Source organism: Nicotiana tabacum, chromosome 1 (assembly GCF_000715075.1).
Source record: "Nicotiana tabacum cultivar K326 chromosome 1, ASM71507v2, whole genome shotgun sequence".
In the NCBI taxonomy this organism is placed as follows: Eukaryota; Viridiplantae; Streptophyta; class Magnoliopsida; order Solanales; family Solanaceae; genus Nicotiana; species Nicotiana tabacum.
The window spans coordinates 188,680,487-188,686,112 of NC_134080.1; the positions used below are offsets into that span (position 1 = coordinate 188,680,487).

The window sequence follows — 5,626 nt, forward strand, 5'->3', positions numbered from 1 at the left end:
CAAAAATCTTTTTTTTCCTTAAATTTCGTGTCGAGTGAAATTACGGAGTAAGTATAATATTTCTTGCTGACAACAATGTAATTTTCAATATAAGGCCTTCTCTAAGTATAATATTTCTTGCTGACAACAATGTAATTTTCAATATAAGGCCTTCTCAGTTCATTGGAGTTGGAAAATAATACGGCAATTCCCATATAAGTTATACTGTTATTGTTACAAGGGATTGAACGAATACAAATTTCTATACCATGATTATCATTCTAGTACCTCAAAAGTTCCTGTATTTCCTATATTGTCCTTCATTTCTACACTAAATATTTTAATAAAAAGACAATCCAGCAAAAGAACATACATAAAAGTTTTATTCTTTTTATTTTTTCGATTTTCTCAAAATATGAACAGAGGAGCCAACATTCTTGGCTTTGGGTTGACCATTTTGGACTAAACACCAAATATGCAGCAAAGTCATCACTATCATCTCTATACTTCCAAGTTGGCCATTAAATGACTTTTTCTCCATTTTCAAACCACGCTATTTAATGCATCATCTAAGCCACTGCCACTCACCCACCCACTTTTCTTCTTTCTCTTAATCTAATTGACCTCTTAACACTACTCTTCCTCTTCTCCCAATGTCCACCGTTTCCTCCTCCATCTACGGCGGCCCACCACCTCCTCCTCCTCCTCTAGCCACCACCAATATCCTTATCAATTATCCAAGACCTCAACAAAATCGGCCTGGGCTACGCAATTGCAATTGCCCTAGGCTTCCTCTTCCTCCTCTCCACTTTCCTCCTTCCCTCTTACCTCTGCTGTCGCTCTGCCGCCGCCGTCAAGCCCAAGCCCATGCCCGAAATGGGAATACGGAAAATAACGGAATATATCTCCCCCGCGTAATTTTTGATGCTGATGAAGAAGAAAACGACGACATTTCATCCCAAAATACTGTTTTAGGCCTTGATCAAGCCGTAATTAACTCGTACCCGAAATTAGTATACTCCAAAAGAAATGGAAGTGGGAACGACGTCGTGTGTACTATTTGTTTGTGTGAGTACAAGGATTCTGAGATGCTAAGGATGTTACCAGACTGTAAGCATTATTTTCATGTGATGTGTGTAGACGCGTGGCTGAAGTTGAACGCGTCGTGCCCAGTTTGCTGGAACTCTCCGTTACCGATGCCGTTGTCGGAGGTGGTCCCACTTTCTCAGTATTCCGACGGTCGGAGGAGGCATTGATGACTAATGGATGACGCGGTAGAATTATGGAATTTTGGCAGTTTGGAAGTGTGAATAAGTTTGTTTTCCAAGTGTACGGCACTTGGAATTTACTGCTAAATGTTGATAGTGCCTTTTTTTTGTATGAAGTGAGAAGAATTCCTTTTCAAAGCTTTACTTCTTGTATTAACTATTGATTTTTTCTCGCTAGTTGCGGAATCTACACTACGTACTAGAGATGATCATGAACCGTGAAAAAACACCTACACTCTTTCCGGAGGATTTAGGATTTAAAGGTGGCGTAATTTTCTTTAATATATACATTATAGTGACTAATAAAAAAATTGTTAGGGACCTTTATTCGGTTTTTTTGAGTTCATTCGGGTCAATCTAATAGGTATTTTTTTTATTTGTAATAAAAATTATATTTTGAATATAAAAAAAAATAAAAGTAATTAGCATTTTAAATAAGGAATCACACCTTTATTATAACAATGCAAGTAAAATTAACATTTTTACTAGGAAATTAAATCTTTTCTGTCTATTAAAAATAAATTTACACAAGTAAAATAACACATTCAATAAGAAAATTACATCAATCAGGATAAGAAAATTTAAAAAAATATCTTCAATAAATAAATTATACCTCATACGTATAAAATTAAATTAACTACAAGTTTCCAAAAATAAATCTCATATTTTTTAAGAAATGCATACGAAATTTTTATCATAATTTAATAGTAAAGATATTTAAAATATATTTAATAATCATAGAATAACACAAATTTTTATAATATAAAGAGGAAATTTTTTTTATCTCAATCCAAAATTCTCATTAAGGTCCAAGTTTTTCGGATTTGAAAGAAGAAAAATCATATATTTAAGATTAAGAGGAATGCTTATTTTATATAATTTTAAAATTTTAGAGCCTATTTTTTTAGTGTTCTTTCTAGAGACCACATATAAAATAGTAGAATATGTCACACCTCTTTTTTTTCGAGAAGGGATATAAGGAGTTTTTTCAATTTTAGTGACATTATTCGAAATGAAATTATTTATTTATTTTCAGAGTCGCCACTTGGGATAATTTATGATGTCCCAAGTCACCAGTTTGTTTTAAATTCCAAATCGAGAAAATTGAGTTTATTTAAAAGTCTGCGAAACCAGAAAAACTAGGTAAGGAATTATGTTAACCCGGGAGAAGGTGTTAGGTATTCCCGGATTCCGTGGTTCTAGCACAGTCGCTTAACTATTAATAATTGGCCTAATTATCTGATTTATTACATATTTGAAAATATATTGTGCATTTTTAATCTTTTAAACTGCTTTTAATTATTTATGGAGTTATTTCTGGAACAAGTCACGACTGTCGTACACTTGTTTGTTTTTTATACACGTTGCAAATTATGTCATAGGAATCGTACTCACGATCTATAACATGTGAATTTTATTATTGTTCAAAGTTATGGTCGGGTCACATGAAATATGCACCCGAATTTGGAAATTAGGTATCACGACTATGCCACGGGAACCGTACCCATAGTCGTGATGATTCATTTAACAATCGTGCCTAAAGCAAACTACTATGTTCAAATTATTTTCTAAACTTTTTTTGAGATTATTGTAAAGGTCTGTGGCAGCATTTGGGAATACCAGAAATTTAACTATTTGGGATTATCCAAAATTAATTGTTATGGACTCAAAAATGAGAAATGGGCCAACTAACTGTTTACAAATCTGGCCCAGTCGCAACTCTAAATGGACTGGGCACGTTATGATTGTGTTTCAGCATGAAAAAATCGCAAGGCACACATTGTCCAAGTCCAATACGGTTCACACGAGAATGAGAATCATATAAGAATATTATTGTATTTATGTTTGACGTAACGTTGCTAGCATGATTTCTAACACCCTAAATCAGAATTGGAATTATACTAATTTTAAAAATAAGTTCATAATTGGGGCCAAGTTATTGGGCTTAGTACCCATGCCCAGCTGCCTGGAGTCCAAAATTCCATTCACCATAAAGGAACGAAAGCTAGGCCTATTGGAGTGCCTGTCCCAGTTCATTTTAATCGGCCAAAATTTTAAGAAAAAAAAATAGAATGTCTAACTAACTCATATCATTATCAGTTTGAACCAACATTATGCTAAATAAAACTAATTAGAACATTAAGAAATCAGTTTGGACTAATTTGAAATACGTTAATGAACCATTCTATCAATTACAATCATTATTTACAAACTTGATCAGAATAAGACTTCAAACTAACTCTTATACTTTTGCTTTCAGCACTGGCGATGAACAAACAGTAGAATTACATGTTCAAGCTCTGCCACTCATGAATTTGTGAACCAGACACTCCACAGAGACGGATCTGACCAACTGGTGGTCAGATTTATCCCTTGGCCATTCTTTACCCTTCCTTCAAGTGTAAATCAACATTAATACCAAAAAGAACAACACAGCAAGAATTCAGTCAACTTAAACTTAATCAGGACGTATGTGTTACTTGTCACAACAAAGAAATTAAAAGCTTAAAGTTCATTCAATAAAAAAAGTGAAAGCACCACAGACACCCTTAGCCTTACTTCAGAAATTTGCAAAGAGTAAGCAAGAATTCAATTTTTATCCTTAAGTCAACAAATGCATCCAAAGAAGAACTTATATGAGCTCATTTGATTTAATAAAAACCTTAAATCAAGATAGGTGGACAAAGTAACACATTAGCCTAGTTAATGAGTTAACATAGCATGTGTATTCAACTTAGAATTAGGCAAAATGAATCAGATTTCAGACATCGAACAAAGATGGATAAATTTAATCCTACAAACATCATAGAACACATGAAATAGGCCATAAGCACAATATCAACATGTTTAGTCTATATTTCCAGATTCATAAAGGTTACAAGGAAAGAATTTCACATACCTTCTATGAGAGATAGTAAATGCCAAATAAAGGCAAAAAACTGGAGAAATAGATTCAGCAAGCTCAAAAATAGCAACAACCAAACAGGTACAGCAGCAATGAATAAACCCAGAACAAGTTTCAAACTTCAATCCAGAATCATCTTCGAGAAGGATCAGAAATGAATGAAGAGAAAACAGAACTTCTTAGGGATTTCTAGGAACTATATTTTTGTTTTTCTGCTAAGAATGCCAGAGAAAGGAAATGCAACAGTTTTTCTATGTGCTTTCAGATAATTCTTAGAGTGAATAGGCTAATGGATATGTGTGTGAGTGACTGATGGTCTATTCCTTATATAGAGTGCATAAAAAAGCATAAAAAGGGAATGTTCTACCCTAAAATTCAGAAATATCAGATAGTACAACATCTTTTAACAGATTTGGTACAATTGTCTGTACTTTTTACCCAAATTCAGTATTTTCATACTAAATATAGGGACATCTGTCCAATACTAGAACTTTCTAATATTTTTCCCCATTTTAACTTTTCAATTTACCCTTTTAAGTTCTTATTATTGCCCTTTCACCCCAATCTGACCTAATTTCAGTCGTTTGATTACCCATTAATCCCTTCTGGAACCTCCTAGAACCATCTAGGCAATTCTAGACTTAGGTTCCCTGATTTGGTTCTCAATTAAATCCCTTAAACCTTTGGTTATTACGCTTTTCAATTCTTTAAAGCATTTAAAACTTAAAATCAACTGAAACTTATTCAAAGCATCCTAGCTAAAGCAAAATCCTGATTTAAAACCTAAGCTAATAATTGAATCAGGACGTTTATCTAATTAACCCTATAAACCCCAAACAAAACTGAATTCCCAAAACAACAAAATAAAAGAAAAACAGCAACAAAACGAAAAACAAGATCACTGATGCAATAAAACCTAATAGTTAACCTAATTTATCTAAACTTGATTAAATTAAATAAAATATGCAATTAAACTAATTACAAGTAATTAAACTAATTTTCTTTAACCAAACAGTTTAGCATGTTCGAATAATATTTTAAAGTTAACCTAAATAGTGAATGCTAAACCAAACACTAATTAGTCTAGAATCAAATGACCTTAACTTAATATAACGGCTAAACACATGCACAATCAAAGAAAAGGAGAAAGAAGGAACAAGAGAAAGAAAAGAGGGAGAAAAAACAGAAAATATACCTAGTTGGTCTAAAAGGACTCCGGCAAATCCAAAAAGCTCCGAAATAGATCAAAAATAACGTTAATCAATCGTTCTCATTGAGAACGATAAACTAACATAGGTTTCAATCCAAATCGATTCTTGAAAACTCGAAGAAAAACAAAAAAATTGGAAAAGAGGGTAAAATAGGGTTTCTGCTCTCTAGGATTCGAACAAATCAGTGGGAAATTTAGGGAAACCAAAGGTGGATTAGTGAAGAGGAGAGGCTGGGGATTATCTGGTTAAGTTATGGAGTGGTT

General features: G+C 33.1%; 1 long non-coding RNA gene and 1 pseudogene across 1 annotated transcript; one reads left to right on the plus strand and one right to left on the minus strand.

The window, feature by feature from the left end:
• Positions 1–209: 209 nt before the first annotated feature.
• On the plus strand, positions 210–1,389 carry LOC107763948 (RING-H2 finger protein ATL67-like; annotated as a pseudogene).
• Positions 1,390–3,398: 2,009 nt separating this feature from the next.
• Positions 3,399–4,447, minus strand: LOC107763945 (uncharacterized). The gene is made up of 2 exons (XR_001643137.2): positions 4,147–4,447; positions 3,399–3,640 (listed from the first exon to the last, which is right to left on the minus strand). It is a non-coding gene; the product is annotated as an uncharacterized LOC107763945 (long non-coding RNA).
• Positions 4,448–5,626: the final 1,179 nt, after the last annotated feature.